The sequence below is a fragment of the Puma concolor genome, chromosome A3, assembly GCF_028749965.1.
Source record: "Puma concolor isolate L17-30 chromosome A3, mPumCon1.1.hap2, whole genome shotgun sequence".
NCBI classification, from domain to species: Eukaryota; Metazoa; Chordata; class Mammalia; order Carnivora; family Felidae; genus Puma; species Puma concolor.
The window spans coordinates 39101858-39120946 of record NC_141669.1 but is presented as its reverse complement, the minus strand read 5'-3'; the positions used below and the strand labels follow the sequence as shown (position 1 = coordinate 39120946).

At 45.8% G+C, this 19089-nt stretch overlaps 1 protein-coding gene and 1 long non-coding RNA gene across 3 annotated transcripts in view; one reads left to right on the top strand and one right to left on the bottom strand.

Moving 5' to 3' along the window:
- Positions 1-19089, top strand: part of SPMIP9 (sperm microtubule inner protein 9) — a 66452-nt gene that overhangs the window by 36857 nt on the left and 10506 nt on the right. The window lies entirely within an intron of this gene.
- LOC147582390 (uncharacterized) lies at positions 15059-16464 on the bottom strand. The gene is made up of 2 exons (XR_015248706.1): positions 16291-16464; positions 15059-15894 (listed from the first exon to the last, which is right to left on the bottom strand). It is a non-coding gene; the product is annotated as an uncharacterized LOC147582390 (long non-coding RNA).

Sequence of the window (19089 nt, the reverse complement as noted above, 5' to 3'; positions counted from 1 at the left end):
TCTCCCTCTCTCGCTGCCTCTCCCCTACTCACTCTCTCTCTCTTTCTCTCTCTCTCTAAATAAATAAATAAACTTAAAAAAATTTCTTTATTTTTTTATTTTTTTTTTCAACGTGTATTTATTTTGGGGACAGAGAGAGACAGAGCATGAACTGGGGAAGGGGCAGAGAGAGAGGGAGACACAGCATCGGAAACAGGCTCCAGGCTCGAGCCATCAGCCCAGAGCCCGACGCGGGGCTCGACCTCACGGACCGCGAGATCGTGACCTGGCTGAAGTCGGACGCTTAACCGACTGCGCCACCCAGGCGCCCCTAAAAAAATTTCTTGAAATAAATAGTCAAATTCCTTACTTACTCTAACATCAAACTAAAATATTCTCTGCTAAGTTCTGCTTGAGTATCCCCTTCCCTTTGTCAGCTTCAAGTTTTAGGAGCATGAAGAGTTTCAGTGAAGGCATTTCTGCTCAAGGATACAGTGAACACTTCTTATTGCAAGAGCGGGGGATACTTTATAAGCGTGAGTCCAAGTCCAAATGGAGGCCATAGCCAGAGAGGCAAAGAAAGAGCAGACTTTTAAGCCAAACCATCATGGACTACTTTCTGGCTTCGGTGATGTTGGGCTTCGGTGTCCTCCTCTGTAAAATTGACGTTCTGATATATTACAGGATCGTTGTGAGGATTGGTGATGATGTACATGGAGGAGGAAGCACACGGTCACTCTCTAAGTGATCCTGGGTAAAGATTATAATAACATCCTATTCTCAGAGCTATATCATATCATACCGTATTATGGCTCACCAATTAGCTCATCGTACTTTTTCAAAAAAATTTTTTAAGTTTATTTATTTATTTTGAAAGAGTGAGCAGGGGAGAGGCAGAGAGAGGGAGAGAGAGAATCCTAAGCAGGCTCTGCGCTATCAGCACAGAGCCTGATGTGGGGCTGGAACTCATGAACCGTTGAACTCATGAACCATGGAGATAATGACCTGAGCTGAAGTTGGAGATTTAACAGACTGAGCCACCCAAGTGCCCCATTACTTTTTTTTTTTTTTAATGTGTTTATATTTTTGAGAGAGAGAGAGGGAGGGAAGGGCAGGGGATCCAAAGTGGGGCTCAAACTCACGAGCCATGAGATCATGGCCTGAGCTGAAGTTGGACCCTTAATCTACTGAGCCACTCAGGTGCCTCTATGGCTCCCCAGTTAGTACCCTAATTTTAAAATGCAGTCCGGTAAATTTGTGGATCTTAAGAGTTGTGCTTTCACAACGCAGAGTACTAACCACTATACGATCACGGCTAGCGTTGTGCTTTCACATCCAGTGTTGACCCATCAATTAGATATTATGCTGGAAGTGAAGTATGCATGAAGTAAGTACTTTTAAATCCAGAGTCCCGGGGCACCTGGGTGGCTCAGTCGGTTAAGCGTCCGACTTCAGCTTAGGTCACGATCTCGCTGTCCGTGAGTTCGAGCCCCACGTCGGGCTCTGGGCTGATGGCTCAGAGCCTGGAGCCTGCTTCCGATTCTGTGTCTCCCTCTCTCTCTGCCCCTCCCCCGTTCATGCTCTGTCTCTCTCTGTCTCAAAAATAAATAAACGTTAAAAAAATTTAAAAAAAAATAAAAAATAAATAAAATAAAATAAAAAAAAAATAAATAAATCCAGAGTCCCCTGCAAATAGTAACCAGAAGAAATGACTGTGTTGTCAACTATTTGTATTTCTCTTAGAAGAACAGGTGAACTACTTTTGTAGCAAGGGTATAACCTATCCCAACAGCCCCCTCCAATGGATCTGGTTTTTACAGGGAAACCATAGCAATATTGAACATATACTTCAGGAAATCTACAAATCAGCTCAAAGGCAAGTCCAGATTGAAAATTAAAGGCCCGCACACTAGCTGCAGCATCATTTTAGCCAAATGATATAGCTAAAACTTAGTTTAATTTATGTTTTGTGAGATTGAAGGGTTTGTTACAGTAACTTTTGTTTGAAATGTAGAATATTAGAAAGGGAAAACTACTCTGATGGTAAAAAATGGTGATGGTAAAAAAAAAAAAAATGGTGATGGTGCCAGTTCATGAAATAATATACTACCTTATGTGTGTGTATAGAGGGGGGGAACAGAGAGAGAGTTATAAAATGCAAGTCGGAGGAAAAACATTTGCTTCACAAAGGATTCTCCATTTGTAAATTCAAAAAACAACAACTTCTCACTAGAGTCAATGGATGGGCCTCTGGGCTCTGGGAATTCCTTACAGGTGAATGTATGATTTTTTTACATGTAAATATCCATGTTTCTGGAGAAAGTGTCGACAGCTTTCATCTGATTTAAAAATAATAATAATAATAATAATAATAATAATAAAGAAATGTGGAGGGTAGGCAGTAACAGTTGCTTTAAATATTGAAAATTTTATTTATTTTTAAAATTTTTGAAGTAATCTCTATACCCAACACGGGGCTCAAACTCACAACCCCGAGCTGGCTTTGGTGGCATAGTCGTGAGCATAGCTGCCTTCCAAACTCACAACCCCGAGGTGAAGGGTCACACGCTCCACCAACTGAAGCAGTCAGGTGCCTCTAAATATTAAAATTTTAAAAACATTTCAAGTGAGTTTTGTTACCTATTTATGGGAAGTGTTAAAACTGACTATAAACAGCCCTTGTATTGTGGTTCATCAATGAACACCTTAATTTTAAATGCAAGTCAAGGGAATTTGGGGACCATAAGAGTTGTGATTTCATATCAAATCTGACTCACCCACTGGACATAATGCTGTCAGTAAAAATGAGAAAAATAAGAAAAATAAGGTAATAATGGTTTCTGTTGCAGCTGATGATCTGTAAGATGGCACATGTAGAACAAAGACACTTTTCTCGTGGGGCGCTTGGGTGGCTCAGTCAGTTGGGCGTCCAACTTCGGCTCAGGTCATGATCTCGCGGTTTGTGAGTTCGAGCCCCGCATCAGGGCCCCGTGCAGACAGCTCAGAACGTGGAGGCTGCTTCGGATTCTGTGTCTCCCTCTCTCTCTGCCCCTTCCCCGCGTGTGCTCTCTCTCTGTCTCTCAAAAATGAATAAATGTAAAAAAATAAAAATCAAAAAAAAAAAAGACACTTTTCTCAGGCAGTAAGTAGTACAGCACAGTGGTCGAGACCCAACCGGCTGAGGTTACATCCTGCCTCTGTTACCGTTGTGTGATCTTGGACAGTGACTTGACCTTGCGAGGATAATGGTTGCTGGTTGTCCTGTGAGAGTACCGTGAGGATTAAATGGACAAGCAGGCGGATTCTTAGAGCAGTTTCTGGCTCGGAATGAATGCTCACAGGTGTCTGCTGTGATCCTGTAAAGCGTCAGACAGGAAAAATGTCGCGCAGGATATTTCCCAGAGAAGCAACAGGGCATTTTCCTATTGATATCTCCTGTGAGGATCAGCGTCCACTGGGCATTACCCATTGTTTTCGACTGGACACATAAAATTCATTAAGTGGTATGTCCCTACTGGCATGGGTACCACCATCGGCGGTGTTGCTGATGTGCCTCACCGCTGGGCTATGCTGGCTCCTGACCAACCAGCGGGGAGCGTTGCCCTGAACCAGCACAGAGCTGGTCATTGACCCGGGCCAGCAGAACCCCGTAACTGCATTCAATTCAATAGTGGTGTTGGAGGACGCAAAACGGAGTGAGGTCAACTGCGTTTGACACTGAGTGTGGCACTTCATTACCTCTGTGATTTAGGGCAAGTTCCTTAACTGTCTGAGCCTCAGTGTCTTCATCTGTAGGATGGGCTTGCTAACGGGAGCTCCCCCTTTAGTACTGTCATCAGTACCCACTGCACTCTCAGCCAGTTCTTTGAACATCGTTTTAAAAATGTTTTATTTATTTTTGAGAGAGAGATCGAGCACAAGCGGAGGAAGGGCAGAGAGACAGGGAGACAGAGGATCTGAAGCCCAGAGCCCAATGTGGGGCTCGAACTCATGAACCGGAGATCATGAGCCCTGAGATCAACCCTGAAACGAAGTCAGAGGCTACACTAACTGAGCCACCCAGGCGCCCCTTATCCACGTCTTTGTTAGATCGAGAGGCCTATGTGCCTGCCACTGGCCATGAGCCTCCAAGTTCCTCCACACTCAAGGTGACAGGAAAGGAGGATGAAGAGCAGCAAATCCCTTGGTCCAGAAAACTGTCCCTAAATCGCTCAGATCCCACAAAATGTACCAAACGGACATCAAACAGCGATGTCTTAGGTCCGCCTGGCATCTTCGATACGCGGGCACGTAGAAATCTGTGCATGAGGTCTTTGTGTGTTACAGGAACCTGCAGGAAAGTAAACAGCAGTGGCGGTGAGTGGGTCAGAGCACTGTGAGAAAAAGGATCACCAGCAGCACTTAGGGGAGGGCCTCACTTCGAGGTCGGGTTTGCCTAAGGCAGGGTTTGAAGGAAGTTTTAAAGGAGTTGCCTCCTAATTGCAAGATGACTCCCCACCCTGTTCTGCAGCCAGACAGGCTCTGCTCTGCCTTTTTGGCCAATCGGTGTCCTCTGAGTTAACAGTAGGGGGCCTGGCCTTTGTGACTCTTCCCAGCCCAACAATCCTATCTCTAAGGCTGTTAGTGGCAGTATCTGTGTAAATGCCCTCCCTAGATGGAGCCCTTCATTTGGCCACATGGGTGGGCCTTGTCATTTTAATAAGATCAAGGCCCTCGGAACTGGAGGTGGCTGTCCCAGGGCGGTCAGCGTAGAAACAGCATTCCATTTCAGCTGTTCACATCTCCCGGTCCTAAGAACTAGAAGGACATACACTTCTGCAGAAATAGATGTTCTGGGCACCGCTGATGGATTGACTTATGTTCAAGTTACTTTTCCAGAAATATGTAGGGAAATAAACTTGATATTTCAGACTTCACAAGTGGTCAAATGAAGCCGAGGACATCTTTGCAGCAAGAAGACGGCTAAAATATTTTTCAAATATTTGTAATATTTGCACATAAGTGTACATAATGGTGTTACAGCTGTCTCTCCTTCCGGCCTCAAGGAGGGATTGGCTTTAAAGAATGTGAAGAACTGACTATATTCAAAAGCTGCGGAAGGTGTCGGAGGGAACTTAAGAAGTCTGAATTCGGACGTTCACTTGGATGTCTCACGCCATGTCAAACTGACCATGGCCGATGCGTACTTGGGGGATAAACTAGAAAGAAAGTCAGGGAGGCAGTATGCTAAATCAGGTTATCAGTTACCTCTGTGGGGAGGGATATTTGTGATCAGGAAGAGCCTTGGAGGACTGGGTGATTCACCCGGTTCTATTTCTTGATCTGAGTAGATGTTCACATGCATCCAATATGTTGGAATAATTCATTAAACTGTGTATGTATATCTTAAGCATTTTTCTTTAAATGACCTTTTTATAATGGCCAAAAAAGAAAGATTTCACCCACACAAGCCTTGGCCTCCTCCATTCTCTACCATTTTAGTAATTGGTCGCGCCACCATTGAGGTTCCAAGACCTGAGCATCATTCTTGACTCTCTTTGCTTGCTTTTGCCTCCACCCATCCCATTAGCAGCCCGGAAAGTTCTCTCCTCACTCCAGGCCTCAGCACCTCCACTGCTCCCACACTGTCCAAACTCCGCCATATGGGTGGCGGATGTCTCCGCCACGGATAGCTGGGATCTTCTCGTCCACACGCCCTCCCCATACAAAGACAGTGAACCTATAAAAGAACCTTCCATTTGAAGTGATTATAGATTCATAGAAAGTTGTAAAAATAGTAGAGGTCTCATGTGCCTCTGTTTGTCCCCAGTGTTAACATCTTCTGTGACTCCATTGTATAATCAGTACCAGGAAGTTGATATGGATATAATCCACAGAGCTTATTTGGATTTCACTGGTTTTATTTGCACTTATCTGTGTGTGGAGTATGCATGTGTGGGTGGGTGGGTGTCAGTCTATGTAACTTTATCACGAGTTTAGACTCATGGAACCACACCACAATCAAAATACAGAACCGACCCGTCACCAAGGACATCTTCCCCATGATACCCCCTTCGGTCCTGCCCAGGCTTCTCCCCTTCACCTTGTCCCTAAGCCATGGCAACCACTAATCTCTTCTCCATCTCTAGAATTTTGTCATTTTGAGGATGTCATATAAATAGAACCATGCAGTATGTCACCTTTGAGATTGGCTTTTGTCACTCGGCATAATGCCCTTGAGATGCATTCATGTTGCTCTGTGTATCAGTAGTTTGTTCCTTTTCACTGCTGAGTAGTATTCTATGACACAGGTGTAGAGTGTTTTTGTTTTGAGAGAGTGAGAGCGAGACAGAGAATCCCAAGCGGGCTTCATGCTCAGGGCAGAGCCCAACACGGGCCTTGACGCCACTACCCTGGGAGCACGACCTGAGCCAAAATCAGGAGCCAGAGGCCCAACCGACTGAGCCACCCAGGAGCTCCTAAGGTAGAGTAATTTTCAAAAACAAAGCCTTCACTTCCTTGTTCATATGGGGCTTTTCCATTGCACTGAGGCCAAGCTATGCTCCCTGCCTGGCCTGCCTGCTGCCTTGTCTCTTGCTACCCTGCCCCTCCCCCTCACACATGCTGGCCTTCTGTCCCTCCTAAAACCCATCCAGCCTGTTTCTTTGTGCTCTTTCCCCGGGGTGACCTCCCCAACCTCCCTTGTCCTCCTGGTCCCTGCTAAGTGTCACCTTCTCACAGAGGCCATCCTGGCACTTATCCTATGTAAATGCTGCCACCCACCCATTTTCTTGCTTCTTTCTCTTCCTCGGCACTAATTACAGCTGGCGACATTTTGTTTGTTTGTTTACTCGTTTAATATTTGTCACCCTCCCCCTACCAGAATGGCCAGCGTGTAAAAAATACCAGGGAATGGATTGAATAAAGGAGGTAATTGGTCCCTGAAAGAGCACGCTGATGATTAGCAATACACTTGGCCTGAATCCAATGAGAGTCCTCACAGAAGATACAACAGGGCACGCAGAGAAGACGGCCACGTGGACACTAGGTGGGCAGAGATGACAGTTATGCTGCCACCGGACAAGGAACACCAGGGAACACGAGAAGGTGGAGGGGAAAGGAAGGATTCTCCCCCAGCGCCCTCCAGACCACACTCCCTTTGGGCTTCTGGCCTCTAGAACTGTGAGTGGACATGTCGGTCGTTTTAAGCCAACAAGTTCATGGCATTTGTTCTGACGGCCTTAGGAAACTAATACAAGGGACCCACTGAAGGGAGTTTTAACCACTCAGTTTTAACCACTAGACACAGAAAGCTAGTTATGGCTGAAGAAATATACATTTGACAGAGAGCTCTGAGAGAGTGAGTGCCCAGCTTAGGGGAGGGACAGAGTGTGACGGTACACGTCATGCATTCACCCCGTTAACCAGCGAAGCAGGCAGCCTCATTCTACAAAGCTCATTGGAGGAAAGTAAAATTTGCTGTGGAAATCAGGTGACTCATTACTGATAATGGACTCTGTGTTTGCAAGGCAGTAGCCTAAGGTGGTGGTGATCAGGGCTTGAAAGAAGCCAGGCACGGTTCAGCTCAAGGGAGGTGGAATGGGACACTCAGAAGAAGGATAGCAGGACAGAGACCAGGCAGAGGCGGACCCAGACCAGCTCCCGGACTGCTCCCTGGCCGCCTGGTTAAGGTTATCGCCGGGTCTGCTGTGAGAAGAGAACGGATGTCTTTGCGTGGATCGACACATTACTTACTGAGCACCTACTTAGTGCCAGGCTCAGGCTCAGCATGGAATACTGGGGAGACCAATGCAGTTCTCACCAGCACAGGGCTGAAGGTTTCGGCTGCAAATAACAGAAAACTCAACATACGTTGACTTGAGCAACGAAAGAAACTTACTCATTCCAGGAACTAAAAAGTCCAGGGATCTGAGGCGTCCAGCCACCACTCAGCCAAGACTCTACTTTATTTCTCCATGATTCTCCTGGGCCTTCTGTCTTCTGTGTATCACTTCCAGCCTCAGGTTGATTTCTCTTTCGTTCAGAAGAGCACAGTCTTGCACGATTGCAAGTTGGCTACCAGCACTATTCTGCAGCCACCTGCTTTACATTCAGGGAGGGAGAGTGCGGCTGTCCTGTGGACACTGGACCATCTTAAACCCGAGTGCCCATCCCTGACTCAGTTGTAAGGCAAAGGAAATAAGATACCCTAATTGGCTCAGACCAGTGCTTCTCAAAGTGTGGTCTTTGGGCCAACAGCATGAGAATCTGCCAAAAATGCAAATTCTTGGGATCGGAACCTGAATTAAGAACGGTGGGGGTGTGGTCCGGCAGTGTGCACTCAACAAGCCCTCTAAGTTTTCCTGATGCGTGCTGAAGTTCAAGAACTATGCTTGGGAGTGTCAGATCCCACCTGTGGAGCTGGTGTGTGTGTGTGTGGGGGGGGGGGGAGTTATTCTACCCAAACTGCGTAACTGTTATGCAAAGCCAGAAGGATGGGACGGGTACTGGGGAGGCAACCATCATGGCCACTACCTTGAGTGGTTATGACGACTGTCATGGTAGCCAGCTTTTACTGAATTTTTATTATACACCAGGCCACTGTGCTGAACACGTGTGCACAATCTCATCGAACCTTCACCACACCCTGTGAGGTAGGTACAGTTATTACCCGTGACGGTTGAGGAAACTGAGACCCAGTGTAGTTGACTAAAGTTATTTAGGGCTTCATAGCTAAGCATCAGGCTGGAGTTCGAAGCTCTGTGCTAATAAATAGCCAGCTGCCACGATGTGTGATAAACATCATGACAGAGGAAGTTCAGGTGTGTTAGGAGCACTGTGGAGGCACCTAACGTGCTCTGGTGGGAATCATGGAGGGCTTCCTGGAGGAAGTGACAAGCTGGGGAGGAGTTTGCTAGCTGGGTAAAGAGGAGGAGGAAGAGTGTGCGAAGCCTGGAACCCAGAGATGGCTTGTCCTGCCTGAGGGACTGGCTCCACAGTATGATGTTGGAGGTAGGAGGCAGGGAGGGGTGACAGAAAGTAGGGAAGAGGCTATACCCAGAAGGGCCTTGTGGACCAAGTTGAAGAGGTTCGGCCTTATCCTACAGGCAGTCCGGAACACAGGGAGTTCTAACCCTAGGGGATGAACGCTTCGGACTTGGCCTTTATAAAGATGCTCCTGTTTGCAGGGTAGAGAATTGAGTGAAGGCAGAAAAGCTAATTAGAAACCCGTTGCAGGCAGGGGTCCATCTCAATAAAAATGATGGTGGCTTGGAAGAAGGGTACGGAGAAAAAACAGATGCGTTTGAGGACTTGTGGCTGTTGATTTTCTGGCTTGGGCTGATGTGTGTCCTTCTTCACAAAGATGAGAGAGAAAGTTTTGGGGGAGTGAAGCTCAGTTTTTGATCTGATAGATTTAACAAGAATTGCAATGAATTGTATATGTAGTTTTATTATTATTATTATTATTATTATTACTATTCAGTATAATTAACATGCATTGCTATATTAGTTTCAGGTGCACAATAATAATAATTCAACAATTTTATACATTTCTCAGTGCTCATCGAAGTAGGTATACACTTCATCCCCTTTATCTATTTCACCCATCTCCCCACCCACCTCCCCTCTGTTCTCCGTATTTAAGAGTCTGATTTTGTTGTGTCTTTTTCCTTTCTTCATTTGTTTTGTTTCTTAAATTCCACATATGAGTGAAATCATGTGGTATTTGTCTTTCTCTGACTGACTTGCTTCCCTTAGCGTTATACCCTCTAGATCCATCCATGATGGCAAGATTTCCTTCTTTCTATGACTGCATACTATTCCATTGTACATATGTACCACGTCTTCTTTATCCATTCATCTATGGAAGGACACTTGGTCTTACCCTGGCTGCCCCTGCTATGGTACATCATGCTGCAGTAAACATAGGGGTGCATATAGCTTTTAGAATTAGTGTTTTCATTTCCTTTGGGTTAATACCCGGTGGTGGAATTACATGGCAGTTCTCTTTTTGATTTTTGGAGGGACCTCCACACTCTTTTCCACACTGGCTGCACCAGTTTGCATTTCCACCAACAGAGCACCAGGGTTCCTTTTTCCCCACATCCTCGCCAGCATTTGTTTTTCACTGTGTTTTTGATTTTAGCCATTCTGACAGGTACAAAGTAGTATCTCATTGTGGTTTTAATCTGCAGTCCCCTGATGGTTAGTGATGGGGAGCCTTTTTTCCTGTGTCTGTTGGCCATCTGCATGTCTTCTTTGGAAAAATGTCTCTTCAGGTCCTTGCCCATTTTTATTTAAAAAAATTTTTTTTTTTTTAACGTTTATTTATTTTTGAGACAGAGAGAGACAGAGCATGAATGGGGGAGGGTCAGAGAGAGGGAGACACGGAATCTGAAACCGGCTCCAGGCTCTGAGCAGTCAGCACAGAGCCCGACGCGGGGCTCGAACTCACGGAGTGTGAGATCGTGACCTGAGCCGAAGTCGGCCGCTTAACCGACTGAGCCACCCAGGCGCTCCCTTGCCCATTTTTAATCAGATTATTTATCTTTATATATTTGGATATTCATCCTTGATCGTATATATCATATCATCCTTGTTGAAAGAAATTGGAAATGACACAAATGGAAAGATATTCTGTGCTATGGATTGGAAAAACCAATATTGTTAAAATGTGACAAAGCTACAGATTTACTGAAATCTCTACCAAAATATCAAGGGCATTTTTCACAGAACTAGAGGAAATAATCTTAACATGTGTGTGGAACCATGGAAGGCCCTGAATAGCCAAAGCGATCTGGAAAAAGAACAAAGCTGGAAGTATCACAATCCCAGATTTCAAGATAAACTACAAAGCTGTGGGAATCAAAACGGAATGGTACAGGCACAAAAATAAACACATAGATCGATGGAATAGAATGAATAACCCAGAAATAAACACAGATCCTATGGTCCATTAATCCATGACAAAGGAGGCAAGAACATACAATGGGGAAAAAGCCTCTTCAACAAATGATGTTGGGAAAAGTGGGCAGCTACATGCAAAAGAATGAAACCGGGCCACTTTGTTACACCACACACGAAAATAAACTCAAAATGGATTAAAGACCTAGATGTGAGGCATGAAAGTATAAAATTCCTAGAAGAAAACAGGCAAGAATTTCTTTGACATCGGCCATAGAAACATTTTTCCACTTATGTCTCCTCTGGTAAGGGAAATGAGAGCAAAATATATAGTTCTTTAAAAAACAGGGGCGCCTGGGTGGCGCAGTCGGTTAAGCGTCCGACTTCAGCCAGGTCACGATCTCGCGGTCCGGGAGTTCGAGCCCCTCGTCGGGCTCTGGGCTGATGGCTCGGAGCCTGGAGCCTGTTTCCGATTCTGTGTCTCCCTCTCTCTCTGCCCCTCCCCCGTTCATGCTCTGTCTCTCTCTGTCCCAAAAATAAATAAACGTTGAAAAAAAAAAAATTAAAAAAAAAAAAAATGTAGAGCTGGGAGTTTTGGGGTCGGGGAGGGTGGCTATCATTTGTTGAGCTTTTACTGGGCGCCAGGTACTTTATATACTTATTATTTCTAACCCAGTCAACTAATCCACTAGACAGGCATTCTTCTCTGCATTTTCTGTAAGAGGATGCAGAACTAAATAGCCTTCCCCAGGAATCACACTCACAAATAGTAGGGCAGCTGGGTTGAACCTAAATCTGTGTTCCCTGTAGGGAGTCCTGCTGCTTCCCCAACCGCAACCATCACTAGGGCCTGCTATGGATCAAGTGTGTCCGTGAATTACTTCTGATCATTTCTATGGTTATGCTTCCGTGATTAGTTATGACTACAAAACCCATCCCAGCTAGTGGAAAAGGTAGGGCGCGCCCTTCGTTCACTAACCCATTCCCAAATGCCAGGCATATATCAGGTGCCCAACAAATATTTGTAGAAAGGAAAGAATGAAGGCAGGGAGGGAGAGAGGAAGGGAGGCCATGGGGGAGGCTCCAGGCATTGTTACACTTAGGTGGTTAATTGCTTTTGACCAATGAAACAGTTACGTTCAAGGTTTTGGTAGAAAGAGCGGGGAGAAACAAAATTCTGTGTATACCACACGTTACAAATGAATACGAATAGAACATCCCTGAGAATTGAAGACAGGTTCTTTTTCTTCACCAAGTTTTAATACTTTTTTTTTTTTTTTGACAAATTCTCGTATATGGCTGTGAGCTGTTTAATGTTTGCTGATTAAGGGAATCAGTAAATGGCATGTGTGTACACAATCTTCCTCGAAGTCTTATTTCATGTCCTAAGGTTGTTATTCTTGGTGTTATGTCCGGTATTGCTGGGATATAACAGAGGAGCCACTTAAATCAGGTTTCATTTATTTTTCATAATTTGCTACACCAGGTAATGGGGTCGTGGTCACTTGATTGCTTGCAAAAATTCTTCACGTAAAGATATAATCAGTCATAACGGGACTCCCAAAATACTTGCTTATGGGCAAAATATTGCCAAGGTCCCCAAACTTCAGGGCACAAAAGAATTCCCTGACAACAAGTTTACCAGGCTGATCCCCCGGCCTGACCCCAGGCCCCCATCAGATTCTGATCTGGGAGGGATGTAGTGAGGTCTTAAGACCGTGTTCTCAGCAATCACTTCGGGAGGTCCAAGGACCACACTTTAAGATCCACCAACTTATCTAGAAAGTGTTTGTGACCAAAAAAGTCTTTCCCAACCTCCCACTGCCAGATTGCGTTATATGAGGTGTGAAGGGGCTGACCTCAAACTGACTGACCAATCTGTCAGCGCGACTCCTAGGAGAGATGCTCCTCTCCGCACTTCATTCCAATGTGATGGCATGAAGGGAGATCCCCTCACAGATTACGCTGCCAGTGCCAGGTCAGGCCGGGAGGGACAGGGGTGTGACTTACTGGTCCCCTTGCCCTTTCAACATCTAAATGGCCCGACCCACCACTGACCCCAGACTCGAGGCCCAACAGGCATGTGAAAGAACTTAGCAAAGTTGACAAAGGTCCACGGAGAAAAAATAAGCACTTCTAATATGTTGCTGTAACTTCTAGGCAGAGCAAGATCTATAAGGGGCAGTATTCTTCTTCTAACTCTTTTGGGTGTAGAATCTTCACCATTCCCTTCTTCATCTTCATGATCATCGTCATCGACAATCACAATAGTCAATAGTTACTGAGCCCCCATAGAACGCGTCTTAGATTTATTATGGGCCAGAGACCCTGGAGGTTAGAAATGTCCATTCCATTCCCAGGCCTCTGGGCAAAAGAATTTTATTCAGCCATCTCTGAGGGTCACAAATCATTCTTTAGTATCTTCACGGAAAAGGTTTCTCCTTCTCACGAACATGGACATCCTTCCATATCAGTTCATCTGAAGATCTATCTTATTTTCTTTAAAGGCATACTATCATCTCATAGTGCGGATGGACCCATGTTTATTTAATCACCTCCTGCTGATACAGATTTAGCTTGTTACAGGTATTTGTTATTTCAAGCAATGCCATAATGAACGTGTCCTGCCTATCTCTGCACACGTGAGTGGTCGCTGATGTAAGAGGCAACATCTAGAAGTGTAGTTGCCACAAAGGTCAGAAGGTACAGCCATTTACATTTTTTGGTAGGCACCTCCGATTGCCTTCAAAAAAATTATGGCAGCTTATACTCCTAACAATAGTGTATGAGGAAGTAACTGTTTTCCTCACACCAGAACTGGAAATTATATTTAAGACTTTTCTTGGTGTTCTGATAAACGGAAAATTGCATATGTTTGTTTGCGTTCCTTTTAATTTGTAATGATGTGTTTATTGGTCATTTGTGGGTTTTAAAAATGTCTATTTGGAGAGAGAGAGAGCAAGCAGAGGAGAGGCAGAGACAGAGGGAGAGAGACAATTCCAAGTAGGCTCAGAGCCCGACATGGGGTTCGAGCCCATAAACTGTGAGATCATGACCTGAGTCAAAATCAAGAGTCAAATGCTCAACCGACTGAACACCCAGATGCCCCAGTCATTTGTGTATTTTAATTCTGAGACATGCCTAATCTTTTACTAAACATGTGAAAAATTTAAAAATTATTAAACGGGTTACTTTTTTGATATGTCATTTTGAAAATAGTAAGCTTCATTGATTGAGAAAATTTATGCTATGAGGACACTCACTGAGCATCTCATTCCTCACCTATATCACATATTTTGAGATTTGTTGTAATAGAATAGAGAGAGAAGCTAATCATATGAATTTCTTAAAAATGTTTTTAAGCATTACTAAAATAACAATAAAATAAAACAAATTAAGAATTGTAGTTTGAGATCTCTCTGCCAGTCACCACACTAGAAGTGGCCTCATGTTCAATCTTCTTAGCAGTTCTTTGGCATCGATAAGATCCTCCTCCTCACTTCAATAGAGAACTCTTCCCCTTTCTATGGGAGAGATGAGAGAAACACAAAAATAGCCAAAGCATAACACAAAATAACACAAAAGCAGCCAAAGATAAGGGCAGTGGCCCTTTCCGAGGCCCCAGCCATGGCGTGGCCTGACAAAGATTCGGCTTCTGATTGGAAGAGGCAGTCTGGGAAACAGCTTTGATGCCGAAACGTTGGGATTTCCAGAGAGATGTCAATGACTTCCATCCAAAGACCATCAGGAATCTGCCCGGACTTGAACAAGTTGGGTTTATGTCCAGTTGCAAAGAGGGAGAAGACATGCGATGAGAAGCGTTTAGAAGAATGAGGAATCAAAAAGTGTTTATTTCTGAAGTATTTAGAATGATTTGGGGGCGCCTGGGTGGCGCAGTCGGTTAAGCGTCCGACTTCAGCCAGGTCACGATCTCACGGTCCGTGAGTTCGAGCCCCGCGTCAGGCTCTGGGCTGATGGCTCAGAGCCTGGAGCCTGTTTCCGATTCTGTGTCTCCCTCTCTCTCTGCCCCTCCCCCGTTCATGCTCTGTCTCTGTCTGTCGCATAAATAAATAAAAACGTTGAAAAAAAAAATTAAAAAAAAAAAAAAGAATAGAATGATTTGATCGTTATATAGTTGTGTCTGAGGGATGGGACGAGCCTGGGGTCCTCCTCCTATACTGCCATCTTTCCCATATGCTTTCAAAAATTATTTATTATAGGCTTTGGGTTTGTATTAGGTGATTTGAGGGTGGGTTCAAGGAAGCGAGGCTTTGCTCTGGATTGGACACTTTCAGGAAACAGAGGACTCGGTAAAGGGGCTCGAGCATTCTTGTCAATCAGGCAGGAGGAATAATACGTTTAGGGCCGTGTTTGGTCATTCCTGTGTTTTGGGCGACGTTCGTGGTTTGTGTGTCTTCAGACATAGATAGCTGCTTGCCTTACTTTTGTCGCGATCCATCGTGATCACAGCAGTCTTGTCCGACGTGAGTATTCTCTGAACTCGTTGATGTTCAGCCGGAGAACGCCACGTCCTCAGGGCGGGTACCAGCCTCCAGATCAGGGGCCCCGTTTCACGTTCTTCAAGGAATTCAAGACATTGTTTGAAATAGAGACTATCCCCCAAATTCCGGCATATAACTTGCCTCTTTAGAACCCCATCCCATTTCTCTCCAGGTGTGCAGAGGCCATAGGGCTCAGGGATTGAAAACATGAACTCTGGCCACAGGAAGCTGGGGCCGCAGTCCTGTCTCTGTCACTTAATAGCTGTGTGAGACCCTAAGCACGTCACTTATCCCTTCTGTGCCTCATTTTCCTCATTTACAAAATGGGGAGAGTAAGGATTCATACTGAAGGACTGGGGTGAAGCAGTCGGGACATAACCCAGCAGTTGTGCTCTGTTGTTACCATTGTCACCAAATGTCCAGTCAATTGTCAAGTGCCTGGCTGCCTGTAGGTGCCTCCAGCTGCTGTCATTTCTCTTGCGCCCTCCTCTTCCCTGTCTGTGCTGCACACTTCTCCCACACTGGTCTTCTTTAAAAAAAAAAAAAAAAAAAAATTTAATGTTTGTTTATTTTTGAGAGAGACAGAGCATGAGTGGGGGAGGGGCAGAGGGCGAGGGAGACACAGAATCCGAAGCAGGCTCCGGGCTCCGAGCTGTCAGCACGGAGCCCAACGTGGGGCTCGAACTCACTAACTGTGAGATCGTGACCTGAGCCAAAGTTGGATACTTAACTGACGGAGCCACCCAGACGCCCCACCCGATGGTCTTTAAGAAGTCTCTTTCATCATGTTCTGTTGAGGGACGTGCTCCGCCCTCATTCTTGTTTAGTGAGCACGTGCGACGGGCCAGGCATTGGGCTGAGCTGGGAATTTACAGCATTTTAGTCCATTCTCCTGCAGGGTAGGTATTTTGAATCCTCATTTTACCACTTGAGAAGGATACCGAGAAGATAGTATAAGGAGCTTCTCCGAGGGCACGTGGTTTTTAAGTGGCAGAGCTGGGTTCAAATGCAAAATCTTCTGAACTCTCAAAAAGAACACTATTGCAGGGTCTAGCACTTGTCAGTCTAGTCCGGCAGGCTCGGGAGAGGCAAAGGGCAGTTCAGATCTTTTGGGGAAGCAAAAAAAAAAGGGCGCACCTAAATAAAGACATGGAAATAGCATCAGTTACGTGACAAATACCTGCTGGAGTGTTATAAATGCTCAGAGAGAGGGGTGTGGGTGAGCGTGAGCGGGCAGGAAGTGGTTGCTACCAGAGGTCAAAGGTTACCTGAACCTTCAGAGATGGGCCAGATTTGGACAAAACGAGGCTCTGCATTTAAGACTTGATTTCACCACATCTCTTCTGCCATTTGTGTAGTCCCCTGGCAATACCAGATGGCCCTCCCTTCTGCACCCCTTACCTGTGCTTGCTCACCCTCCCTTTGGGCCCTTCCCCCTCCTCCCTGTCACCAGTTTGTAAAATTCAGATGGCAGAAACCTTGTGCTTTCCATCTCCTATTATCACCATGACAATGCCCCCTTCCTCCTTCTCCCCCCCCCCCCCCCCGCCCCCGGGGACTGGCCACGCACAGCATCTGACCCAGTGTCTTGCTCACCCAAGGCAGCCAGTAGTTGCTTTTTTTTTTTTTTTTTTTTTTTTAATTTTTGGGACAGAGAGAGACAGAGCATGAACGGGCAAGGGGCAGAGAGAGAGGGAGACACAGAATCGGAAACAGGCTCCAGGCTCTGAGCCATCAGTCCAGAGCCCGACGCGGGGCTCGAACTCACGGACCGTGAGATCGTGACCTGGTTGAAGTCGGACGCTTAACCGACTGCGCCACCCAGGCGCCCCATTAGTGCTTTTGAACAAATGAAGCAGGAGACTCCAAGTTCTTATACCAGTTTAACAATTTCACCGGCATTTTTGGTATCGATTCACATGAACTGTGAATCACATCTACCATTCTGCATGCACCCCAGGCTGGGCCCTGACTGGCTCTCTGCACTTGTACAAGTCTCTGAAAGACCCTGGTCCTGGCCTCCCACCTCTAGAAAAAGCTAAGGGTGGGGTGCCTGGCTGACTCAATCAGTTAATCTCACAGTTGGCGGGGTTCGAGCCCCGCCTCGGGCTCTGTGCTGATAGCCCAGAGCCTGGAGCCTGCTTCAGATTCTGTGTCTCCCTCTCTCTCTGCCCCTCCCTGACTTGTTCTCTCTCTCTCTCTCTCTCTCTCTCTCAAAAATAAATAAAACATCAAAAAATAAATAAATAAATAAATAAAGGCATAAAGCTAGGAGTGGCCTAGCCATAGTCTCCTTGTAGTTGAGTATAAGAACCATAAGAATCTCTGGGGCGCCTGGGTGGCTCAGTCAGCTGGGCGTCCTACTCTTGGTTTTGGCTCAGGTCATGATCTCACGTTTTGTGAGCTCAAACCCCGCATCGTGCAGTGTGGAAACTGCCCGGGATTCTCTCTCTCTTCCTCTCTCTGTCTCTCTGTCCTTCCCATGCATGCTATCTCTCTCTCAAAATGAATAAATAAACTTAGAAAATATTAAAAAGAATCATAAGACTCTCGTGAGGCTTGTTAAAAGGTAGATTCTGGGCTTGGCTCCTACTCCCAAAGATTCTGACACGGAAGGTGGCAGCAAAAATCTAGGTGTTAACATATATCCAGGACTCTGAAGCAGCCGGTCACTGGGCTGCCCTTGGAGAAAGCCTGCTCTAGGTGACCCGGCTAGTTGCTATGAATCTAGAATGGAAAAGGTTGACAAACCCTGTGTTGGGGGCCCGTGAAGGCATCTGTGCGGGGACAGACCTCTCTGAAGCACTAACCCGTCTTAATTTTCAGAGTTGTCCACTTGAAAGCTAATGACCCAGTTGTGTGCGTCCCCAGGGGAAATCTAGAAGAGCGAAACTGACGCGCTCTAGTGTCCGGCCCCCTCCGGCCCCCTCCCGAAGATGTGGGGCCTCTTGCCCCCTGAGCTGTGCGGCAGGGGCTGATTCTGATTAACTCCACAGGATCTGTTTTTGTTTGTTTGTTTGTTCTTCACCTGAAGGGGTGTCCGTTTCTGCTGAGGGCCCTCCCAGCTGAGGCACCCTGTTTGGGAAAGGCGGGAGTTTGCTAAGCCCTTTGGAGGCTCCTGGCTCCTGGAGAGGGATCGGTATCCCCATTGCTCTGGGAGGAGGCCTTTGTAGTGTCGACTTGCTGTTTGTGTTTCAGGCTCTAAGGGAAGGTTTGCTCCTAATTAAAGGCATAAATGCTTTAATCCCTGGCCTGAGGGCTTCCCATAGCGCATTAGCCGTATTAGGAAGGAAATGGATTGTAATCCCTTTAATATAAGCCTGGAGGAACTCGAAGGCTTCTGGTTTGGGAAAAGAATTTCCTCCTGTGATTTAACAATATTAACATGCTGAATTTGCATAGACAGAAACTTGGGGCCCAGCTTTCCCTCCAGAAAGAGCCAAACTGATTCCCTCTCAAATGAATGACTGCTACGATAATTAGGCTCCTACAGCATACCAGCTCAGATGCCAAGGCATTGTACCTACTTTTCTCCTTTAGTTTTGTCATCCAACCGTGTCCATATGTATTTTCTCAAAAAGGAAATGAAGATAGAGAGGTGAATGTTCTCACCGAAGGAAGGAGGGGAGGATCTCGTTGAGAGCCTTCTGTGTGCCCTGTGCTTTGTGGATTCTGCTTATTGATTGCTGTCCACACAATATATTTGTGTGTGCTTTTAAGCGTT